The 26,102-nt window shown below is 40.1% G+C and overlaps 1 protein-coding gene across 2 annotated transcripts in view; it reads left to right on the plus strand.

The window, feature by feature from the left end:
• KCNH1 (potassium voltage-gated channel subfamily H member 1) overlaps positions 1–26,102 on the plus strand; it is a 414,476-nt gene that overhangs the window by 145,956 nt on the left and 242,418 nt on the right. The gene's annotated exons all lie outside the window — the stretch shown is intronic.

Here is a 26,102-nt window from a genome sequence, read left to right on the forward strand (position 1 = left end):
GTTCATTGTTAGTGTTTAGAAATGCAAAAGATTTCTATATATTAATTTTGTATCTTGAAGCTTTACCAGATTCATTGATGAGCTCTAGTAGTTTGTTGGTGGCGTCTTTAGGCTTTTTTATATATAGTATCATGTCATCTGAAACAGCGACAGTTTTACATCCTTCTTTCCAATTTGTATTCCTTTTATTTCTTTTTCTTGTCTGATTGCTGTGGCTAGCACTTCCAAGACTATGTTGAATAAAAGTGGTGGGCTTCCCTGGTGGTGCAGTAGTTAAGAATCCACCTACCAATCCAGGGGACATGGGTTTGAGCCCTGGTCCGGGAAGATCCCACATGCCGCAGATCAACTAAGCCAGTGCGCTACAACTACTGAGCCTGTGCTCTAGAGCCCACGTGCCACAACTGCTGAACCCTCACGCCACAACTACCAAGCCCATGCACCCAGAGCCTGTGCTCCGCAACAAGAGAAAGCCATCACAGTGAGAAGCGCATGCACCGCAGTGAAGAGTAGCCCGTGCTCGCCATAACTAGAGAAAGCCTGTGCACAGCAACAAAGACCCAATGCAGCCAAAAAAAAAAAAAAAAAAAGTGGTGAGAGTGGGCATCCTTGTCTTGTTCTTGATCTTAAAGGAAATGCTTTCAGCTTTTCACCATTGAATATGATGTTAGCCATAGGCTTGTCATATGTGGCGTTTATTATGTTGAGGTATGTTCCCTCTATATCCCCTTTGTGGAGATTACATCCCTGGGTTAAATCCTACTTGATCGTGGTGTTTGATCCTTTTAATGTATTGTTGGATGCAGTTTGCTAATATTTTGTTGAAGATTTTTGCATCTATGTTCATCATTGATATTGGCCTGTAATTTTCTTTTTTTGTGGTATCTTTGCCTGGTTTTGGTATCAGGGTGATGCTGGCCTCATAGAATGAGTTCAGAAGCATTCGTTCCTCTGCAATTTTTTGGAATAGTTTGAAAAGGATAAATGTTAACTCTTCTCTAAATGTTTTATAGAATTCACCTGTGAAGCCATCCAGCCCTGGACTTTTGTTTGTTGGGAGTTTTAAAATCACAGTTTCAAGTTCAGTACTAGTGATCGGTCTGTTCATATTTTCTATTTCTTCCTGGTTCAGTCTTGGGAGATTGTACCTTCTAGGAATTTGTCCATTTCTTCTGGGTTGTCCATTTTATTGGCATATGGTTGTTTGTAGTAATTTCTTATGATCCTTTGTATTTCTGTGGTATCAGTTGTAACTTCTCTTTTTTCACTTCTGATTTTATTGATTTGTGCCCTCTCTTTTTCTTTATGAGTCTGGCTGAAAGTTTATCAATTTTTCTTTTCAAATGAGCTCTTAGTTTTGTTGATCTTTTCTATTTTTTTTAGTCTCTATATAATTTATTTCTGCTCTGATCTTTATGATTTCTTTCCTTCTTGTAAATTTGGATTTTGTTTGTTCTTCCTTTTCTAATTCCTTTAGGTGTAAGGTTAGGTTGTTTATTTGAGATTTTTCTTATTTCCTTAGGTAAGCTTGTATTGCTTTTGCTCTTAAAATTGCTTTTGCTACATCCCATAGAATTTTGGATCATCATGTTTTTGTTTTCATTTGTCTCCAGGAATTTTTAAAATTTCTTTTATTTCTTCAGTGATCCATTGGTTGTTCTGTAGCATATTGTTTTGCCTCAATGTAGTTGTTTTTTGTGGGGTTTTTTCTCTTAGTTGATTTCTAGTTTTATAATGTGGTGGGAAAAGATGCTTGATATGATTTCAGTTTTCTTAAATTTACCAAGGCTTATTTTGTGGCCTATCACATGATCTATCCTGGAGAATGTTCCATGTGCAGTTGAAAAGAATGTGTATTCTGCTGCTTTTGGATGGAATGTTATATATATACACATACACACACACATATATAGTCCATTTGGTCTAACGTGTCATTTAAGGCCAGTGCTTCCTTGTTGATTTTCTGTCTGGAGGATCTGTCCATTCATGTAAGTGGGATGTAAAAGTTCCCTATTATTATTGCGTTACTGTCAGCTTCTCCTTTTATGTTCATTAATATCTGCTTTATGCATTGAGGTGCTTCTATGTTGGGTACATGTATATTTACAATTGTTATATCTTCTTTTTGGATTGATCTCTCGATCATTATGTAATGTTCTTCTTTGTCTCTTGTAACAGTCTTTATTTTAAAGTCTATTTTGTCTGAGATAAGTATTGCTACCCTGGCTTTCTTTTCATTTTCATTTACATGGAATACCCTTTTCCGGTCCTTCACTTTCAGTCTATGTGTGTCTTTAGATCTGAAGTGGGTCTCTTGTAGACAGTATACATATGGGTCTTGCTTTTGTATCCATTCAGCTACTCTATGTCTTTTGATCAGAGCATTTATTCCATTTACATTTAAAATAATTATTAATAGATATTTACTTATTGCCATTTTGTTCATTGTTTGGGGTTGTTTTTGTATTTCTTTTTTGTTCCTTCTTTTGTTTTCTTCCCTTTTGATTTGATGACTATCTTTAGTGTTATATGTTTGGATTTCTTTCTCTTTTTTGTGTGTTTGTCTATTGTAGATTTTTGGTTTGTGGTTTTGAGGTTCATATATCTATATGTTTATATATGATTATTTTAAGTTTTGGATATCTTCATTTCAAATGCATTTTAATAAGCCACATTTTACCTCCCCTCATCATTATTGTTTTTGATATCATATCATATTTTACATCTTTTTGTTTTGTGTATCCTTTAACTGCTTATTGTGGATAGAGATAATTTACTACTTTCATCTTTTAAGCTTCCTACTAACTTTGTATATGGTTGATATACTACCTTTACTGTATATTTGTTTTTACTAATGAGCTTTTTCCTTCATAATGTTCACGTTTCTAGTTGTGGCTATTCTTTTACACTTAGAGAAGCCCCTTTATCATTTCTTGTGAAGCTGGTTTGATGGTACTGAACTCTTAGTTTTTGCTTGTCTGTAACACTTTTGATTTCTCCATCAAATCTGAATGAAAGCTTTGCCGGGTAGAGTATTCTTGGTTGTAGGTTTTTTCTCTTTCATCACTTTAAATATGTCGAGCCACTCCCTTCTGACCTGCAGAGTGTTTACTAAAAAGTCAGCTTATAGCCTTATGGAAGTCCTCTTGTACATAATATGTTGCTTTTCCCTTGCTCCTTATTATTCTCTCTTTATTTTTAATTTCCCCCATTTTAAATACAATGTGTCTTGGTGTGGTCCTTTTTTGGTTGATCCTGTTTGAGACTTTCTGTGTTTCCTGGTCCCGGATGTCTGTTTCCTTTCTCAGGTTAGTGAAGTTTTTGGCTATTATTGTCTTCAAATATGCTACCTGCCCCTTTCTCTCTTTCTTGTCCTACTGGGACCCCAATAATGTGAATGTTAGTATGTTTGATGTTGTTCCAGAGGTCTCTTAAACTGTCCCCATTTCTTTTTATTCTTTTTTCTATTCAGCTTAGTGATTTCCATTACCCCAGCAGTCCCCAAACTTTTTGACACCAGGGACTGGTTTCGTGGAAGATAATTTTTCCACAGACAGGGGGCAGGGGGAGGGATGGTTCAGGCGGTAATGTGAGCAATGGTTCAGGCAGTAATATGAGTGATGGGGAGCAGCAGATGAAGCTTTGCTCATTCGCCTACGACTCACCTCCTGCTGTGTGGCCCGGTTCCTAACAGGCTGCGGACTGGTACTGATCCACAGCCTGGGGATTGGGGACCCCTGCAATACTCTGTCTTCCAGCTTGCTGATCAATTCCTCTGTATCATTTAATTTACTGTTGATTCCTTCTTGTGTATTTTTCATTTCAGTTATTGTACTCTTCAGCTCCTTTTGGTTCTTCCTTATCTTTTTTACTCTTTGTTAAACTTCTCACTGTTTTCCTCCATTCTTCTCCCAAGTTCTTTGATAATTTTTCGATTATTACCTTGAACTCTTTCTCAGGTAGATTGCCTATCTCCACTTCACTTAACTTTTCTTCTGGGGTTTTATCTTGTTCCTTCTTTTGGAACATGTTCCTCTGTCACCTCATTTTGCCTAATTTGCTGTTTTTATTTCTATGTACCTAGCAGTTTTGTTAAGTTTCCCCACCTTGGAGGAGTGGCCTTTAGTAGGAGACAGTATGTAGCCTATTTAAAGCTCCTTTAAACTATAAAATAATATATATTAGAAAACAAATATAAAAATGAATAATTATTTAACATCTCACTAGCCAAAGGAAAAAATATCCTGATTTGTTGAGTTTACTAATATCCATGGTATAAATATTTCCTCCATAGCTGATTTAAAGCTACCAACACAAGAGCACTGAATGTCATTTGGGAAGAAATGCAGAGTAGTACATCATTATATAATATTTTCACTATCCTGACACAGTAAAAGTAAGAACTTTGAGAGCATGGACAATAGTAAAGTGGAGTAAAATCAAAAGCAATATCCTTTGAGTAGTTATTACATTTGCTTTTAATATAATTTAATTTTGTTTATATAATTTTATCTTATTTTTTTAATTTTATTTTTTTTGCGGTACGCAGGCCTCTCACTGCTGTGGCCTCTCCCGCTGCAGAGCACAGGCTCTGGACGTGCAGGCTCAGCGGCCACAGCCCGCGGGCCCAGCCGCTCCGCGGCACGTGGGATCCTCCCAGACCGGGGTACGAACCTGCGCCCCCGCATCGGCAGGTGGACCCCCAACCACTGCGCCACCAGGGAAGCCCTATAATTTTATTTTTAATAGTGGCTGTGTTTTAACAACTAGCTCTCAGACTTCCTGAAAAATTAACAATTGCTCACTTGAGCACATGTGAGCGGGTTCAAGTACGCAATGCTCTGAATAACTTATTGGTTACAGACGAACTAATATGGAGATCAGAAAATATTTAGGCCTATAAAATGATAAAACTACTATGTATCCAAACTTGTAGGATGAAGCTAAGATATTACTTACATGGCAATTTAAAATATAAAATGCTTCTATTAGTAAAGAAGGAAGATTAAAAAGTAATGAAATAAGCACTCAAGATAGTGAAAAACAAGTGGATAAATCTTTAAAAAGTAGAAGAAAGATAATAAAGATGAAAACAGAAATACAAAGGTAAGATCACCAATGTGAAAAGTTGGTTCTTTGAAGAGACTCACAAAATTAACAAAACTTTGCTGAGATTAATCCAGAAAATAAGAGAAGACACAAACAAAAAGTAAAAATAAGGCATGTCTACAGATGTAATAGAAATGTAGAGAAGAGTAAGGGGAAATTGGGGACTTATAACAATATGTTTGAAAACTTGGATAAAATAATACAAGTCTGGGGAAGGGGATTTAAAATTGACTAAATAAAAAATATAGAAAACCTGAATTGTCTTATAACAATTAATACTTTGAGTGTTTTTTAATAAACTTCTAATAGAGAAAACACCAATACCAGGTGATTTTATAGATTTTATAGATACTGGACTTTCAAGATACATATCATGGTAGTCATATTTTAAAGTTTTTCAGAGAATAGAGAAAGGATAATTCTCCTAATTTATTCTGTAAGGCCAGTTAAATCACAATACCAAAACACACAGGGGTGGTGTGGGAAAGTAAAATTACAGGCCAAACTCATTCATGAATGTGAATGTAAAATTCATAACCACAAAAGAGTAAATATAATGCTGTACTGTACATAAAGGGTAGTATTTCACAAGTCAGTTTTGTTCCAAGAATGCATAGGTGGTTTAATACTAGAAAATATATAAGTCTAATTCATCACATTAATGGATAAATGGAGATAAGCAATACAGTACATATTAAAGATGCAGAAAAGGTAGTTTATTAAAAGCCAACACCCATTCATGATCAAAACTCTTAGCATCTTAGAAATAGAAGAGAACATTCTTAATCTGGTAGAGAATATGTACTAAAAACCTCTGAAAATATCATTCTAATGGGGACATTTACAAAGCATTTTTTTTTAAATCAGGGCAAACCTGCTGACCAACACAGCTTCAAATCAACATTGTAGTGGAAATTCTTACTAGTACAGTAAGAGAAAAAGAAGAAATAGTGTAAGGGTTGGGAAGAAACGAAAGAAGAAAAATTTAGTGGGAAGATATTCTCTAACAGATATCCAGACTCTCTCATAACAACGGGACAATTGGGACAATGTAATATTGATGCAAGATAGACACATTGGCTGATGGAACTTAGGCCAACACAAAGGGAAATCTGATAACGAACCAAGGTGGCACTGCAAGTCACTGGGGAAATAAGCAGTTCTTGGATGTTTGATTATTTGTGTGTGCAAAACGAAATTGGTTCTTTCTCTCATACCACACATAAAAATAAATGCTGGATAAATTGTTGACTTAAATGTAAAAGGCAAAACTTTACAACTTTTAGAACAATATATGGAAAACCCCTATCCCCTTGGATAGCAAAGAATTTCTTTAAAAAAGTTAACGATAAAAGTTTTATAAAAAAGGTAACCATAGAAGTTTGATATGTTCGACCACATTAAAATTGAGAATTTCTATTCAGCAAAGACAGCATGAGGAAAATAAAAGACAAGTTACCAGTTGAGAGATCCATGCAAAACTTATAATTATTAAAGTACAAGTATTCAGAATATATATTTTTAAAAGTTCAACAAAGCAATAAGAAAAAGGCAAAATGCATGAATAGGTGCTAGAAGAGGAAACACAAATGGTCAACAGTATAGGAAGTGATGCTCTACCTCTTTTGTAACTAGAAAAATAGAAATAAGTATGCAGTGAGATACTCTTACATACTCGATAGCTCATGAAATTTAAGAGGTTTTACAACATCAAGTGGCAAGAACGTGATGGCACCGTATAAAATTCAGCAGTACTGCTATAGAATCCTAAATTCCCTAGAATCTCATGCAAAGGTGCGCCAAGTGACATGTTCAAGGATGTTCGTAGCAGCATTGCTCCTAAGAGTAAAAACCTGAAAACAACCCAAATCTCCATCAATGGAAAAGTAGACGCATATATTGTATATTCACCCAATGGAAAGTTACTCAGTGGTAAAAATGAATAAATTTCAGTTATTTGCAGTAACATGACTGAATGTTAAAACTATAATGTTTACTAAAATCAGAGCAAAACTCAGGAGAATGCGTAAGGTCTAATTATTATGTTTATAAAGCTCAAGAACAAGCAAAGCTAAGTAACTTAGTATTTAGGGATCCCTATACTTGTTAGATGTATGTGTGTGTGGGAGAGAGAGAGAGATAGAGAGGGAGAGAGAGAGAGAGAGAGGGAGAGGGAAGAAAGGAAGGAAGGAAGGAAGGAAGGAAGGGAGGGAGGGAGGGAGGGAGGAAGGAAGGGGGAAAATAGAGAGACAGAGAAAATATTAGCCACAGCATAAGCACTGCTCTGGCCATGCCTAACAAATCTTAAAAAAGCAAGACCTGAAGAGACCAAAGTATATCCAAATAACTTAATGGTGTCCCAGAACAAAGCTAAGTAATATTTATAGGAATACAAAAATATCCAGCATCAAATGAGGTAAATTTACAATGTCTGGCATCAAATAAAAAATTACCAGTCATGCAAAGAAATAGAAAAATATGATGTACGGTGAAGAGAAAATTCAGTTAATCAAAACCGACCCAGAAATGATACAGATGATAAAATTAGCAGATAAGGCATTAAAGCAATTATTATAATTGTATTCCATAAGTGTAAGAAAGGAGAAAAGACTGAGCATGTTAAGTGGAGTCATGAAAAATATAAAAAGACCCACATTAAATTTCTAGAGATGACACAGACTTTGAGAATGAACTTATGGTTATGGGGGCGGGGGGAGGGAGGGATAGATTGGGAGTTTGGGATTGACCTATACACACTGCTATATTTAAAATAGATAACCAACAAGGACGTACTGTAAAAAATAAAAATAAAATTTCTAGAGATGAAAACTACTATATCTGAAATAAAAAAATATGTTGGATGGACTTAACAGTAGGATAGAAAATATAGAAGAAAAGATTAGTAATCTTAAGGATATTCCGGTAGAAACAATCCATAATAAAACGCAGAGGGGAAAAAAGCATGGGAAAAAAGTTGCTTTTTGAAAGATGCTGTTAAGAGAATGGAAAGATAAGCCACATTCTGGGAAGAACTGTTTGCAAGTCACATATCTAATAAAGGATTTGTACCAAAATATAGAGAGAACTCTTAAAACTCAATAATAGTAAAACAAACACCAAATAAATACAGGCAAAGACTTTTAACATACATTTGATCAAAGTAGCTATAAAGATGGCAAATTAGCATTTGAAAAGTTGCTCAGCATCATTAGTTATCAGGAAATGAAACTAAAACTATAATATCATTACACACCTATAAAATAGCTAAAACTAAGGACTGATCATACCAAGTGTTGATGAAGATGTGGAGGACCTGGAATTCTCACACACTGCTGGTAGAAATTTACGTAAACTAGAACAATCATTTTGGAAAACAGTTTGGAAGTTTCTTAAAAAGTTAAATAATACATCTAGTATATGACCCAACTATTCAATTTTCATTTGCCAAAGAGAAAAGACAGCATATGACCATATAAAGTTTGTATGCAAATCTTTTTGTAGCTTTATTTGTGTTTTGTTTAATTGGACAGTCCAAAAGTCCATCAATAGGTAATGCATAAGCAAACTGTGGCACATTCATGCAGTAGAATACTACTTAGAAACATAAAGGAATGAACTATCGATATATACAACAACACATATGAATTTCAAAATATTTTTGCTGAGTGAAAGAAGCCAGAATATACACTGTATGATTTCATTTATATAAAAATTCTAGAAAATGCGAACTAATTTATATTGGGAGAAAGAGATTAGGCTGTAGAGTGGGAGATTACAAAAGGAAACTTTTGGGGTGATGAATATGTTCATTATCTTGACTGTGGTGATGGTTTGATGAACATGCAAAAATTAATTATGCCTCAGTAAATTTTTGCATAAAGCAAGAGAATAAATAATCTAAAATTTATGATAGTAGTTACTTCCGAAGAAGGTTGGGAAGAAGCACATAGGTAGTTGCAATGGAATTGGTAATGTTTTAGTTCTTAGAATGGGCAGTGGTTTGTTGTTTTTACGTAGCATGTATATTTAAATAATTCTTTTATCTATATAAAAATTAAATAATAAATTTAACACAGTGTTGCTGGTGGTGAAGAACATTTCTGGCAGAGAAAGCATTTTATGTTAAGTTATGAAGGCAAGAGAAAGCATGGCCCATAAGGAAAACTGCAAGTAGTCCAATATATCTGGAGCTGGGAGCAGAAGAGGTCAATTATGAAGAGAGAAGATGTAGGAGGTTGACTGGTACCAGGTTAGAGAGGGCCTTGAATACCACACTGAGTTCCACCGTAACTTGAACATTGCTTATAGGTACTGGAAAGCCACTGAAGGATTTCAGGCATGGAGGAGATAGAATTAGGTTAGAATTTTAAAAGAATGGAAAATTTCTCCTTATGGAGGCCAGATTGAAGGGGGTTACACCTGAGCCAGGGGACCAGCTGAAATGTTGTTGGAGAAACCCATTCAAGAGAAGATGAGTGCTGTAGAAATGGAGAGAAAGGGATAGATGCAAGACATTTCCAGAAAAATACTGAGAAACACTAAGAGAGAGTTGTCATAGAAGCCAGGGAAGAGAGAATTTTAAGAAAGACATGATTGTCAACAATGGTACATATTACAGGGAGATCAGATACACAGGACTGAAAAAGCTATCAGTAGATCTGATAGAAACCATACGGTGAGTCCAAGTAAGGTCCTGAAGGTGGATGCCAGCTTGCCCCAGATTCAACTTGAGTGGTGAGAAAGTGGAGACCTGGGGTGAGGAATTCTATTTCTGGAAACTGGTTTGTGCCTGGAGGGAGGGAAAGAATTTCTCTAAGCCTCTAAAAAAGAGGCAAAGGTGGCTACAGATATAGATATAATTATAGGTGTAGGAGATGGAATTTGAGGGAGTTGGTATTTGATAAATTTGATTATCTGGGTCAAATTAGAGCTGAGTTAACTTTTGGAATTGGGTATGGAAGTTCAGAATAGCTGTAATAACAGAGAAGGAGCTGACCAATGAACAAACAAACAAACAAAAAATCACGTAAAATTACTGCTATGATTAGGGCCAGTGCATATAGTTGTCTGGCTTACATACAGCACAAGACTAGAGACACCAATATTCTCATAATAGTCTATGTGAATGGTACCCTGGAGGGTTGTGAGGTATGCAACCTGAACAACTGTACCAGGCAGTCTTAGCTACAGGCTAGACTGAGATTAACCTTAAGTTTGCAGTAAGAACAATCAACATGTTTGTGTGATTTTTCTCTAAGAGTGAATTTTTGGATTGATCCCAAATATCCAAGGTTAGTGCACTTTTGGGAGCATGGAGTAGAAAGACAAATGGCTGGATATTAAAGATGACTGTTTGAGGGCAGTAGGAATGCTGAACTTTCATCTCTGTTCTAGTTTAGATGTCCCTATGGTCTCATCTCCTCCCTGTACTATGAGTCTTATTAGTCTCCTCCCCAAAGCTGTAAGCTCCAGAAAGAAGTGTCCAGTCCTTACTATGTGCATGTGTGACCCCATATTTTCATGCCCAGGTCACACATAGTAAGGACCCCATAAATATCTGTTGGATGGACTGATGGATAAATAAGGTCAAGGTACACGGGGAAGGAAGTTGCATCATTAAAGAGTTATGGACCACAGTAAAAAGAAAGAGTTAGAGTGCATTTGATGTGTTTCAAGGACTGGTGAAGTAGGAATAAAGGTATGAAGGAGCTGGAAGGGGTTTGTGGCCAGAGGTGAGTATGGCAATGTTTGAGATTTTAGAAATTAGTATAACCTGGTGAAGTGGAAAAGCCTCAGATATGGCCCTGGGAGTGGGTGCTGGGGGAGAGGGGAGGTGATGAGAGGAGGAGGAAGACCAAGGCATATAGTGTGTGTGTGTGTATGTGTGTGTGTGTGTGTGTGTGTGTGTGTGTGTGTGTGTGTGTGTATAGTTGACAAAAAAATTAATGATCAACATAAGAAAGAAATGAAAAATTTTATTTGAGCCAACCTGAGGATTTTAACCTGGAAGACTGTCTCTCAGAGAGCTCTGAGAACTGTTCCTAAGAGATAATGGGGGAGGCCAGTATATATGTGATTTTCCCTAAGGGGTACATGCAGTCAAGCACACATCTTGGCAGAAGGTTCCTACTATTCATGAGGAGCAGACATCTTGGTTAATGGTTTTAGTGCCTTTCTGAATATGGGAAGATGCATATATCTATTTCTCCTGCAGATATCTAACTGAGGACCAGTTTTGCCAGTTTTCCCATGCCTCGTTCTGATCTTCACCCTTAATTCCTTTCAGGGTGTGTTGTAGGTCAGTGACTGTAGTGGCTAATGACTTGATTCTTGTAGAACTGGCTAGTGGGCAGCATTCATTATTTTATAGTCCCCTCCCTTTTGGCCTTAATTTGGACCAGGTTTGGGAGGCATTTCATGACCAGTCTGCCCCTTGGCACTAGGAATGCTCATTCCCAGGTCAGATGAGGATTTCATTGATAGCCATTCAATGTGCTGTTACTGGACGAGGCCCTTTTGGCTTTTTACTAGCCAAAAGCCTCTGGACTGTCTGTCTTACTAGTCTGTTATGGTCCAGGAAATGGTTCCCTCTTGTTGCTTCCTTCCTTATCCAAAGTTAAACTGTTACAATCCTTGATCTTACAGAACTATATATTTCGTTGATCATTTCAAGTGGCTTCGTCATCCTTACTTTTTTGAAGCCTCAGTCACACATCTGGTAATGCAGGAAACAATAATCTTGTAAAATAGGCAGAATAGAAGTAATGATATAGCTAGTAACATTAATAAGGTCATAAGTACGTATTTAAGCTAAGAACTTCCGTTAGATGCAGCCCTGTATCTCCCCAGTGTCTGACCCAGTCTGTTCTGCACCAATCACTATTTTTAAGGGAAATGATATATTGGCATTGTACATAAAGTTCACCAAAGATGTCTGCACATACAAGGCTAGTGGTGGGTCATCATGACCCCTTATAAGATTAAGAAAAGAATGTTCTTCTAAAGAGTTAAGTGGTTGGCACCAGAAGAAGCAAAATTGATCTTTATGGTTGAGCAGGTATTTCTGCTGTTGCATAGGTCTGTTCAATGCATAATGCAGATGCGCAATGCACAGGAGCAGGAAAGGAGGAGACCCAAAGGGGCAGAGAGAAATTTTATGTTTAAATTTTTCTCATCTTGCCTTAAAATACAAACTTTATTTCATCACGTCTGTTTTCGTTCTTGTTCTGTGTCTGTGTAGCTTGATAATCTTTTCCTCACTGACTTCTGATTTCAGAAGAATACTGTATTTGATTAAAGCCGGTTTCACAGGCTTCACCATTCTTTCTTTTAAAAATCCTCCCTATACCCAGCCGAATGATTCATAGCGTCTTTATATAGTGTTATCTCATAATGTTGATGCTAAGGCCTATAATTGAGGTGAGTGGTTCTGTGAACAGAATATAATTCTTTTGCAGCAGCTTGGAATGTGCCAATACAATGACCAGATGAACAATTACAATGGGCGATAGGGCTCGTTGTGGAAGATCTGCAGAGAGTGCTAATCGTATCGTTACTAAACTCACCAGCAGAAACCTGGACCATTTGCTGAGGCACCCCATTCATTGGCTGGTTCTCTTCTCACCATTTATTCAACTAACATTGGTGAAGTCCTCTAGGAAGCTCTACGGGAGGTGGAAAAGTAGCAGAAGGCATAGGTCCTGCCCTTGATCTTAGTATCTTGTTGGGAGAGAAAACACACTGGGATGTAACAATTGGGAATAATGTAAAAAAAAAAAAACTCTATAGTCAAATTACATAATAAAGCAAAAGAGTGACCTATTTGGATTGTGGTCACTCAGGGAAGACTCCTTGGAGAAGGTGAGCCTAGAGTTTGGTCTTGAAGAAATTGGTCATGATGTTGAAAACTCGGCCTCTGTGCACCAGTGCGGAATCGAATCTCAGAGACAGAGTTTTGGGTGAAGTAGAAAAGAAGAGCTTTATTGCTTTGCCAGGCCGAGGGGGACACAGTGGGCTTGTGCCCTCAAAAACTGTATGTCCCAACCCAGGGGGATTTGGTGAGGAGTTTTATAGCAGTAGTTCAAGGGCAGGGTTGCTGATAAGGAGCAGAGTGTGTGTAGGGCCTGCGTTTCTTTAACCTGGCCTCAGGTGTCTTCTCTGGAATGAAGAATGCTAACAACTTCCATTTGTTGGGGGTTTTAGTTCTGTAGAAAAGCTCGAAGATATTTTTATGTGTCTCCCTTGAGGGGGAACCAGGACCCTGCCCCAAGGCTGCACTAGTGTTTCTTGGCTACTCCTCCCTTGTCTCTGCATCCCCTCCCTTCCCTGATTAGCAACTGTTCAAATCTGCTCTTTGGAACTCAGGGAAGGTCATGGAGGCTGGAGTCTACTCCCTACAAACAGGAAATTAGGGACACAGAAAGGCTTCCGTGCCCCACAGGGTCCTGCTTGGTTTCAGTCAGATTTGGGTTAAGACCTTAGACAGGAACTTGAAATGCCAAAGCTAAGGAATCAGCAAGTCTTGTATGAGAGTCTCCAAGGAGAGATGAGGCTAGACTTCTGGGGCTGTGATGGCTTGTTATGGGACATGGGTTCACAGAGGAAATGAGGTCCAGCTGACTCATGTTTGAATTTGAGGGTGGTCGGTTTTTAATGGCTCTGGCAGACCCCAGGGAATTCATGGTATCGTTCTTTTTTTTCCCTTTAAATATAAAAATCATGTAACAATATTAAAGAAAATTATATTAAAAGAAAATAGTTCACTATATATCACCCTAACCTAGGGATCAGCAAATTGTCACCATCTGGCCAAATCCTGCCCACCACCTGTTTTTGTATTGCCTGTGAGCTAAGAATAGTTTTTACATTTTTAAATGGTTTAAAAAAGCCAGAAGAGAAGAATGATATTTTGCGATATGTGAAATGACATGAAATTCAAATTTCAGTGTTGATAAATAAAGTTTTATTGGAACACAGTCATGCTCATTTGTTAATGTATTATTTTTGGCTGCTTTGGGCTAACATGGGCAGAGCTGAGTAGTTGTGACAGACTGTGTGGCTTCCAAAGCCTGAAATATTTACTGTGTGGCCCTTTACAGAAAATGTTTGCTGACCCCTGCCCTAATCCACTACTTTTTCATTTCTGCTCATTTCCTTCCAGTCTTTATCTAAACGTACATGTAATTTACATGGTTGTACACATGTTTGTACACAGCTTTTCTCACTTTGTGTTGTAAATATTTTTCTGTTATAGTCATCATAATTATAATTTGAACGAGCTTGTATTTGTATAGTGTTTTAAAAATGTAAAAATGCCCTTATATCCATTGTCTTGTTTTATTATCACAACAACCCATGCGATAAGAGGGAGACTTGGTGATGAAGTGATAAACTCAAGGTCACACAGATAGCAAGCAAGTAAAGTCAGGATTACTGACCCCAAATCCCTTATTTATTTTATTTTACAATATGTTCTTCTGATAATTATATAAGTTTTCCAAAGTTAATGTAAATTTATTTTTATTCTTTTATTTTTTCTATTGTTGGATATGTAGGTTGTCCTCGTTTCTTCACTTTGACCAGTAGTGTCTCAGTGAACATAACATATATAGCTTATTTTGTCTTTCATTTATTTTAAGGAGCATTTGGATTTGTTTTAAATTTGCTTTTCAGCATTCCAGTGGTGTGAATGGGGGTAGGGATTGAGCTGTGGATATGGGGGGTAACGATCTCACCCTTGTTCAGAAGCTGCCTCCTCAGAGGCTGATCTAATTTCCAACGTCATTTCATAGTTATTTGTGGAGTTCCTGTTAGCACCAGGCACAGGGCCAAGTAGGTTCTGGGGATTTGGTGTTGAAATTGACAGGGCCCCTGCCGTCAAGAAGCTAAGTCATGTATGGGAGGCAAGGGGGGGACAGGTAAGCTGGCTGTGATAGCATACAGTGTGAGTACACAGGGATACCGTCTGGATGCTTGGCAGCAGGCTGCCTTGGCTGGGAGCTCAGGGAAGAGTCTTAAAATGAAGGATAAGTAGGGAATTGATCGGGTGAAAAGGGAGAAGAGGACGGTGGGAGGAGACATCGTTTCAGGCAGGGTGACCAGTCTATGTGAAGGGAAGGCGGTAAGACAGAGCTGGTGTGTCTGAGGAATTCAGGTTGTTCAGTGTGGCTGGAGTATAGGTGTGTGAGGAGGGGAGAGAGAAGGCAGGAGGGGCAGGTAGGGGCCAGATCACCAGGGACTTGCGTGCCCCACTGGGGAGCACGGACTGTGTATATCATGAGGGCGTTGAAGAGCCTGAGCAGGAGAGGAGTGTGACCAGAATTGCCTTTTAGAGAGAATAATGGGGTTGCAGCGTGGAGGATGAATTAGATAGGGGTGGACTTGGAGGCAAGGGGCCAGTTAGGGCAGCTGGGGCAGCAATCCAGGTGACAGATGACCATGTCGATGAGGATGGAGAAAGTTGGACTGGTTCTGGAAACAGGTAGAGGCACAAGTAATAGAACTGCACGATTGCCTGTATGTGGGGAATGAGAGACAAGGAGGAACCAAGCCAAAGATAACATCCAGCGTTCTGGAATGGGTGTTTTCTGTCTTTTAGATTTTTTTTCATCTATTAATGTCCAGTAAAAGGATTATTGGGAAATAACCTTTGAAGGTTCTTGATATGATTTGAGGGTAGTACGTTCTCAAAGAAGCAATCAGTTTATAATACCAACAAATGGCTTTTTGTGCGGGAGAGTCATTTGATAAAACTAGTGTAAGATGGTAGAAACAGGTAGGTCAATTTCAGTCAGAGAGCCCTGGATGGATGCAGGCCTGAGGATAAGGGTAGGGTTTTAGCTATAACTTGTCATGTTCCTCCCAATAGCTAATCATGTGTTCATGATCATTCAGGAATCAATTACTGTATGCCGACCATGTGCTGGGTCTGTGCTGGATGCCTTAGGGACATATCTAGGTGAAAGGAACATGTTCTGTTCCTAAGAAAGTGTTTATATATGTAATAGGAGGTCAAGATAGAAAAACCTTTGGTAAAAGGTAAGACATGATGAATGTTGTAATAAGGGTACCAAATGCTGTGGGAATTCAGTGAGAAGAGATTGATTACAGAGAGGGGCGGAGGGGCAGGGGAAGGGGAGATTCAGACCAGGCTTCCATGAAGAGGTATTGTTTGAGCTGGTTTTTATTGAAAAACGGTAGAAGTTTTAGACACATGGCTGAGAATAATCCAGGTGGAGAATAAAACACAAATCTGGGGACATGATACTCCCTTGTTTATTGTGAGATCTGTCTTTTGGGCTGAAGTGGATGCCCCAGAGAAGGCAGTGTCGTGTACTCTGCATCTAAAACTGGATGAGTATTACAGGAGTTTCTAAAGCCAGGAGTGTCCCAGCGATTGTCCGCTTCACAAACTAGTGTCCTAGTTTTGGTCCTGAGTGAAGCAAATGGAAAAGGATTTACAATTCTAAAACATGGTTTTGCCTCCAGGCTTTCACCAGTGAGGGGAAGGGAATCTTGCCTCCCTCAGGAAGACTGGTGTGCTCCCTAGCTTCCAGGACGGGCAGGTATGCTAGGGCTGCTTTCCGGCCCAGTGCTCCCTAATTCCCCCGGGAAAGTACAAGCCCTGCCTCAGGCCACTAGGACCTGCTCCAACACCAGGGGGAGATATAAAGTCTGACCTTCATGTTGTGATTCCTCTGAGACATTTTCAGTTATTTAATGAAAACCAAGGGATAATGTTCATGGAAATACTTTGTAAGCTCTTAAGTGCTAGGTGGATGCGATGTAGCCATCCATTCAACCGATCATTACTGAGAGCTTGTTGCAGTGTTCTAGGGGCTGAGGATACAGCAGTGCTCCTCAGCGTGGTGTTTACCTTGTAGTATGGGGGCCAGGCAATAAACAAGCGTAAAGCCTATAATATATAAAATGCAAAGCCCATACAGTAGTCCCCTCCACCCCTACCCCTTATCTGTGGTTTTGTTTTCCATGGTTTCAAATACCCTCGGTCAACTGTGGTCCAAAAATATGAAATGGAAAATTCCAGAAGGAAACAATGGTGTTTAAGTTCTAAATTGTGTGCTGTTCTGAGTGGTGTGATGAAATCTCCAGCCATCCTGCTCTGTCTCACCCCGGACATGGATCATCCCTTTGCCCGTTACTCACTTGGTAGCTACGTCAGTTACAAGATTGGCTGTCGTAGCATCATGGTATCCCAGTGCTTGTGTTCAAGTAACCCTTATTTTACTTAATAATGGCCCCCAAATACAAGAGTCATTATGCTGGCAATTTGGATATTATTACTGTGCCTCATTTATAAATTAAACTTTATCACAGCCATGCACGTATAGGAAAATATATAGTATATAGAGTTCACCCTTGATCAACATGGGTTTGAACTGTGTGGGTCTATTTATATGCAGATTTTTAAAAATAAATACTATGGTTCTACCCAATCCACAATTGGTTGAATCCGCCAGTGCGGAACAGTGGATATAGAAGGCTAACCATAAAGATATGCACAGATTTTCGACTGCTCGGGGGATTGACACCCCTAACCCCTGCATTGTTCAAGGATCGACTGGATAGGGTTTGGTTCTATCCTCAGTTTCTGGCATTCACTAGGGGTCTTGGAATGTACCCCCACAGGTAAGGAGGAACTACTATAAATGCTCTGGAGAAAAATGAAACAGGGAAGGGGATAGGGTATGTTAGAGAGAGAAGTAAATCTGAGATTTCTGGGGGCTGCGGAGGGGAGAATGGGGAATCCTTGTTTCATGGATACAGTGAGCTCTCCCTGCACCTTTGTTGTTTTATCTGTAAGGTGGTGGATGTGGGCTCTGTGATCCCTGGGGTCCCCTCCTGATCCAAACTTCTGTCATCCCAGGACTCCTGAGTGAGGCTTATGTCCTGCATTTAGGTTTGGGCCATTTAGTGGTCCCACCCTTTGGCAGCTTCCTTTGGCCATCTGCTTTCTGGGCTGGAGAACCGTGGCTCTGTTCACTTGCCTGGAGGCCTTTGCAGCTGAGAGCTCTTTTCTGTATAAATATGGGACTGTCCTACTATCACCAGGAAGGGACTTAAATTACTGTCTCTAAATGCATCATGACTTTAAAAACCATTTATAAATAATATCAACAGTGCCACCAGCACTCACTTGTAGAGCTTTAGATTTTAATTTTCCAAAAGATGTCCCTATGAATTTCTTTGCTGTAGCCTCACTATAGCTCTGTGTACCAGCTGAGAGTTGGAAGACCTGCAAAATGGCCCCAGCTTGGCCACTAGCCTTTGGGTTAGTCTCTTCCCCTCTCTGGGCATCAGTGGCTTTGGTGAAGTGATTTGAATAATAAACAGCACTTAAAGAACTGGAGCCAGTTTCCTGTCACTGGGACTGTTACGTGTGGGGAACCCATAGTTACGGGATCTCCAAGGAACTTGCATGAGGTGCTGCCCTGGGTAGTGCTGGGATGCCATTCTGCCTGTCTGCAGGTTGGTCACCTTTTAAGAGCCCAGAGTCCTCAGTCTGTACAAATACAGCACAGTTCCAATCTAAGCTTTTTCGTGTCATTGGTTTTTAGGTGATTGAAGGAGCGTCATCTTTTCATTCTACCACTGCTTTTGTTTTTTACTTTTTCATTCTGCTACTTGCTGTATATACACACAGCCTACTCGCTGCTAGAAGAGAAGGTGGCAATCATCAGTCTCTCCTACTATAGCCAAGTTGGCTTTGGGGGAGGACTTCCTGAGTGAATGGAGGAAAAGAGCAGCCTCGTTGTGTCTTTGGAACAGCCGCGGAAGGGTTTGATTTTATTGCTTGTTTTTAAAATCTGATTGCAGCTCATCATCCCCCATGGTTGCTTGTCCATCAGTTAATTCATAAAAAGTCCATACATTTATATAGAATGGAGAGAATTATACTATTTATCCTATAGGATAGTTACAAGAATCAAGTGAGTTAATGCATATGAGTTAGGACTGCTTGGCGTATTGCAAGTGCTTAATGAGTTATTGTGGTTATTATTTGTTATGACTTAGCAGCATGGGGTTGACAGGTCAGGGTCTATACACTACTTTTCCATCACAATAAACTTGTAGGTGGCATGTTTGTTATTTTAATAATTTCTAATCATTGTAGTCAAAGTGCTAGATCTTTAAAGCGCATTTAGAAATACAAATACCTAGGTGTAAGTTGTGTTCTATTAGTTTTCCAGATATCCTCGGGCTTTCATATCCTTATCAGGTGTACGGCCAGGCCACTCAACATGGCTGTTCTCTTGCTCTTTGTATGCCCTCTGACCCAGTCCCCGCTTCACCTGCACCCTACTCACATGAGCGTGCTCGTCCCCACCCCAGCTGGCGATTGTTCTAATGCTTAGGCCAGAACAAGTCCACCTGCTAGCTTATTAAAGGAAGGTATCTGCCCTTGTGTTGGTCGTTAACCTGAGAGGCTGTGAGGGAGGAGCCTCAGCTGCTGGTTTCCCTGGTAACTGATGAGCCAACCTGAACGTCACTTCCGCTATAAATGCTAGCCTGCGATGCTGCCATGTTCTGCCTGCTGCCTGCTGTGTGTGATGTGGTGTTGCTCAGGACCTTCTGCCTCAGCCTGCGTAAGAGTCCCTTGTCTAGTAATCCATTGATGTCTCTTTTGCTGTCTCTGGGCTCTTTCTTCGGTCTTGAGGCTGGGCAGTTACAAAGCTTGGGGGTTGCAGCCCAACATCAGGCGAGACTGACTTTCACTTACCCCTGGGGCTCTGCCTCTCCCGCTGCGGAGCACAGGCTCCGGACGCGCGCAGGTTCAGCGGCCATGGCTCACGGGCTCCGCGGCATGTGGGATCTTCCCGGACCAGGGCAGGCGGACTCTCAACCACTGCGCCACTAGGGAAGCCTGTCTCTTTCTTTTTTCTTTGGCTGAATTTTTACAGCTGAAGGAAAGCAAGCCGACCATTTCTTGAGTAACGACAACAACAGCTAATACTTCTGTGAACGTTAACCCTGTGTAAATGCATTTCCTCCGCTTTACAGGTGAAGAAATGAGGCTCAGAGAGGTTGAGTAACCTACTGGGGTCATAGAGTTAGTAAGAGCATGGCAGAGGCAGGGCCTGGCCCCAAGCCTGAGTCCTATATGTGCCTTTGCGTGTACATGGGACCTCCTCATGGTGGCCTTTTTTTTTTTTTTCCTAATGAGAAAATAATTTCTTTTCTCTGTGGCTTCTCTTTTTCCCCAAAGTTGTAGTTGCTGATTAGTTTAACCACACAGAATGGTGATTATCTTTACTTACTTCCACCTGCTTCCATAAAGTTTGGAGCTCTATACTTACCAGAAGCCTCTTTAAGGAGCCGTAGTTTTTCCTTGCAGTATGCCTACAGAGACTTACTCTCAGAGGGCCAGATGTTAGTAGAGTGAAGCTCTGTGTCTGTCATTGCTTCATGGAATGGAAGAGTCTAGAATGATCCCATCACCACTCACTGCTGAGGCTGCATGGAGGAACAGCCCTTGAGGGCTTTCAATCTGTTGTGAACAGATTGTAACTATGTTGTGGACAGAGTTAAAACCATGAACAATATTAGAGGCGAAGCACAGACCCTTCTTCTAGCCAAAAGGGAGTTCTTATTACCTTAAACCTAGGAATCCCTGAATTTAGGACCATGCTGTCATCTGAGAGTCTTCTGTTTCTCCCCATCCCTTTCTCAGTGCCCTGTGTGTCAGTAACATCGAGAAGTGTCCTGGGGCTAAGCCGACCCCGTAGCCTGCGCCAGGGACCCTTCTTTGAGTTCCCTGTGGTCCCTCAGAAGTGTGCCCAGCAGCTTGTGTAGCTCTCGTCCTGGAATGCTCTGTGCCCTGGGGCTTTTGCTTACTCAATGCAGGTGAGCTAGTTCCTGAGCTCTGGGAATACTTCACACCTGCCCCAGTTCTCACAGTTACAACCTGGGTGTGTGGCCTACTGGCCTGCTGTTTGCTCTGCCAGGCTCCCCAAACCTCAGGAACCTTTCCCACATCTAAACCAGCTGCGTGAGTCATCCCTCCTTGCCACCCTGGTGGAGGCCTCAAGGCCATACCCCACGTTCCTAGTGCTTGTCATGAGGCTATACATTTGGGGGCTACTTTATAGCTTTTGGGGTCTTCTGGGGTCTTTTTGAAGCTTGGTTTTGGGTGAAGATGAGAATGAAGTGGATCATGTCTGGGGAAGGAGGGTGTCTTTTAAGCCGAATTAGATTGCATAGGGAATGACCTGCACCTCTCCTCTCCATGAATCAGTGTTATCACCTGTGGTCTGGAGGCCCAACCGAGTCTTCACATGTTGCTAGTTAAGATGATGCTTTCATAATATCAGTGTTGTTTCCTGTCAAGAGCTCTGGCCAGACAATGATTTGTGAACCAGTGCGCTACTTGGGCCCCAGTGCTGAAAACTCCTACAGACGTGACCCTCCTGGAAGTCACTGGGATTTTCACCTGTGCCATTGATTTGACTTAAATTCTCTGATAATTTAAATCAGCCTAAAGCAGATTGAGGGCATGGCTGATTCTGCAGCAATATCAGACTTGCAGACACAACATAATTTTATTGCTTCCTTCATAGGAGAGAAAGTACAGTCTAGGCTACTTGGATTCATTTCACTTCCCTGCAAGAAGAAAACCTGAGATTACTATTCTGAGAAAGACAGAGACATGGCTTGATAAAACCAGATTCTGTATACTATATCCTTTGGATTTTATTTGGCCAGTGATAAAGATTTCCATTTTTGGAGCCTCTAGAAAGGAAAAGAGCCTGATGGTATAATATCACAACTAAATACATAGTTTATTTTATGGTTTGAATTGTAAACAGAAGGAAAGTGGATGGTTTTAAGCGAAATTTCTAAACTTCCTTCAGTGATTGTTTTCTAAGAAGACTGCAGATATGCCTTTTGGATACATTATTGGATTAAACGAATGGAAGGTTGCAAGCTATCCCATTTCTGGCTAAAAGCTCCCTTACACTTCCTAACCACATCCTTCCCCTGAATATGGTCCACAGACCTGTTAGGTGAACTAGAAACAAATTCCGTTTATGCACCACCCCCAGACTTGTGCTCTTTCAGTCTTTATAGTGGCAGCTAACTTGTGTTTGCTGCCACATTGCAGTCTGTGTTTTCAGGCTGTGTCATTTGCAGGCTGTATTCTTCTCTGTGGTCTGATCGTAGGCACTGTGAGGGCAGGGGATTGCGTCTGCCTTGGTTTTGTATCACTGGTAGCTCTGGGCTATGTCTTCCTGTACTAAGTTTTCAGGAAATGACTGAATCAAATTAAATGAGACTAAAGTAAAATGTTGAAGCAATGAAATGGAAGCAAGTTATATTTAAGCTTCAGGGAGTAACCTCCAATAAGATCTGGTAAGCCAGTTTATTCCATTATGCAGTTAAAATGGACCTGCAGTTCTCAGAGTGGTGGGATCGTCATGGAACATTTATTCTTGAAGTTATCTCTGTTTTAAAGATAACAAACAAACCAAGCTCTGTTAATAAAGTAGTAAACCCTTATAATAGACCTCTAGACTTACTACTGTCACTTCTCCTTGGAGGAAGTCTCAGGGTGAGTTTCCATTCAACAAACAACTTATTGAACATCTGCAAGGTGCTAGAACTCAAAAGACGGGAAATTAAAGGTGGAGTCTTGAGAGCAGAGGGTTAAAAGCATACTCTTGGGAGTCAGTTGGTCAGCGTTTAGATCGCAGCTCTGCTACTTTCTACCTGTGTGATTCTGGACAAACGATTCTATCGGTTTCTTCATCTGTAAATTGGATATATAATATACCTAATTCACAAGATCAAGAGGTTTAAATGAGATAATGCTTGTAAAGCCCTTACTGTGTCTGGCACTTAGTAAGTACTCAATAAATTGCTATTTTCATTAAATTAAAATAATTAACTGTTACTCTCATGGAAGGTGTGTTTCCTGATCTCAAGGGCCTGCCAACCTAATATAAGGACCATGTGACCCTCCTACCCCGGAACATGTGGTACTTGCTGCTCCCTCTGTCTGGAGCATGCTTTCCTTAGATGCTCTGGTGGCTCAAATTCTCATCTCCACTAACTGTTACTTAAATGCCAAGATCTCAGTGAAGTTTTCCTTCACAGCCGTATTTAACACTGAGTGTCACCCCCTCTTCCTGGCACTCCTTATTTTCATTTCCTGCTAGTTTTTCATCTTATTGTCATAACATATAACATACCATTTATTTTACTTATTTTGCTTATTGTCTGTCTTTCCCGATTGAATGAAAGTGCCAGAAGGGTGAGGATATTGGTCTAGTTCATCACTGATCTATTATCAGTGTTTGAAACCATGCTTGCTTCATATTATAGGTGCTCAGTAAGTATTTGTTGGAAGAATGAATCAAGGACCAGTCACGGGAATCTAGTGCAGGGCATGTTGAACTCTGCCTTTGGGTATCAGGAAAGGCATCATGGGAGAGATGACTGTGTTACGTGTTAGACTAGCAGTTCTCAACCTTTCTCCCACTGAGACCCTGTGTTAGTCAGGGACCTACAGAGAAACAACCAGTAGGATGTATATATATTATAAATATATAAAAATAAATCTTATCACTATCTATGATCAGGATTATTGGCTTATGGTGATTATGGAGCTGAGAAGCCCCATAATCCACCATTTGCAAGCTGGAGACCCAGGAGACGTGGTTAACGTCTAGTCTGAGTGCAGGAGAAGACTGATATCCCAGCTTGAAAGCAGTCAGAGCATGAATTCTCCCTTATGCGACTTCTAGTTCAATTCAGGCCTCCAGTGGATTGGACGAGGCCTGCCCACACTGGGGAGAGTGATCCGCTTTACTCAGTCTGTTGATTCATCTCACTCCAGAATCACCCTCACAGACACACCCAGAATAATGTTTAACCAAATATCTGGGCACCGTGTGTCCCAGTCAAGTGGACACATACAGTTAACCGTCACGGACACTCAGTGGATTATGTTCCTGAATATGATATCAGATCCACAGTTTCTAGGGTGCCACCGTGCCTATACTCCTTTTTCTGCGGGTCAAGAAAGCAAATTAGAATTCAAACAAGAGAGTAATACTATTATTGGGATACATTTGAGTTCACTCTAATATTTATTTTAAAAGGTGAACTACTTTTAAACTTGATACAGTCACAATTTTAGTAATAAATATGTGAGTCATCCTACCACTGGGCTGTTGAGAAATGTCCTTAAGGATGGGTAAGGGTTTGCCAGGCAGACAACCAGGGTTGAGTCTGAAGTCACAGCATGTGTGAAGGCATGAGGGCATAGTGTGATCGTGGAATCACAAATAATTTGATATGATTAAAGCAGAGGATGCCTGGGAGGGAAGCAGTGAACGATGAAGCTGTCCAAGACCAAATTACAAAGGCATTTTTTTTTGCTCAACGAATGGAATTTTATTCAGAAGACAATGAAAGCCATTGAATGGTTCTAAGCAGGGTTGGGTCATATTTTAAAACTTGTATTTAATTATTCTTATAATTTAAGTTTTAAAATTTTTGGATAAACAAAAATTCACATGGTATAACATTCAAAAGGATATTACAATGAAGAATCTCCCTTCCTGGGACCATCAGTGTTTCTAGTATCTTATGTATAGTTCCATAGATATTATGTGTACAGACAAGAAAATATTTTTCTGTTTTTATCCAAATGGCAGCAAATTATGCATTGGAGTACTGATATGCTTAACATCACCCTTGTAAAAAGAACGTTCAATTAAAAGTTTGCATAGCTAAGATGAAGACATCTAGTTTTTCACTTGGGAGACTGTATACCTTGGGCACATTCTCCAGGCTGGGGAATAGGAGCTGGGCTGAGGGTTAGACATGTCAGACTGAGGAAGCCATGGGGTATGCCAGTGACATGCCCACAGGGGTCTTAAGGTCAGGAGAAATGTCTGGTTTGGAAAGATGGATTTATAGGTAGTTAGTATATAGATGGTGGTTAAAGCCACATTAATGGATGCAGCTGCCCAGGGAAAGGGGTATATTGCGAAGAGAAGAAGGCCAAGAGCAATGCTTTGGGGAATTATTGTTATAAAGCAGAAACTAACACACCATTGTAAAGCAATTATACTCCAATAATGATGTTAAAAAAAAAAAAAAAGACGTGTTGTGGGAACTAAGGGAGGCAAGTCCATCCCACATTGTGGTAGTAGTCAGGGTTCAAGTCTGGCTAATGTAAGGAGGAAAAAGGTTATTCAGTCATGACACAGGATAACCACTTTTGGATTGGGCTTTTTTATTCCTTATGTTGTTTGTGAATATACCTATATGGTTGCCTGTTGTTGTGATCATGCTTTGCCACTGTTGCATAGGTTTCCACAGTGTAAACATTTAACTATTAATTTATTCCAATGTGTATTACAACATGAGTGATTTTCAGTTTGTGTCTATTGAGAATAGCACTGGTATATAAATTCTAGAACTTGAGGAAAAAAAAAAAGGATGTTAGGTACAGAAAACATTTGGAGGCTATGCTGCTAGGGACAATGCCCCAGATCATATAGCAGAGCTGGTCCAGTGAACATACCACTGCTGTTGATACTGGACATGGACTCTAAACGTGCAGTGCTGACAGCACGTCAGTGGACCCTGGGTATCAATTCCAGAATTGCTCCTGCTGCCTCTGGAAACTAGGTGATGCTGCCATGCTCTTGCAAAAGGGGTCCTGCACACTTCCTCCATTGGATACCATCCAGCAACTGGGGTGGGTGTCTCTGATGGGCAGGTTCTAGGTCATGTGCTTGCCCATTAGCTGCAAAGGAAGCTGCAGAGGAAGGTTTATGGTGTCTTCAACTTCTGGGTGGGAGGTGAGCTCTATTTTGTAAGATGGTGATTCCCCAAACATAGGCAGACAGTGTAGACCCTGTGTGGCCATGAAGAATGTCACATGCCCATTACAGGTATGAAACGCTGAAGGTATGACAATTAGAAGGTGACTGGTGACCTTTGAGACAGTAGAGTCTGGG

Source organism: Delphinus delphis, chromosome 1 (genome assembly GCF_949987515.2).
Source record: "Delphinus delphis chromosome 1, mDelDel1.2, whole genome shotgun sequence".
NCBI lineage: Eukaryota > Metazoa > Chordata > Mammalia > Artiodactyla > Delphinidae > Delphinus > Delphinus delphis.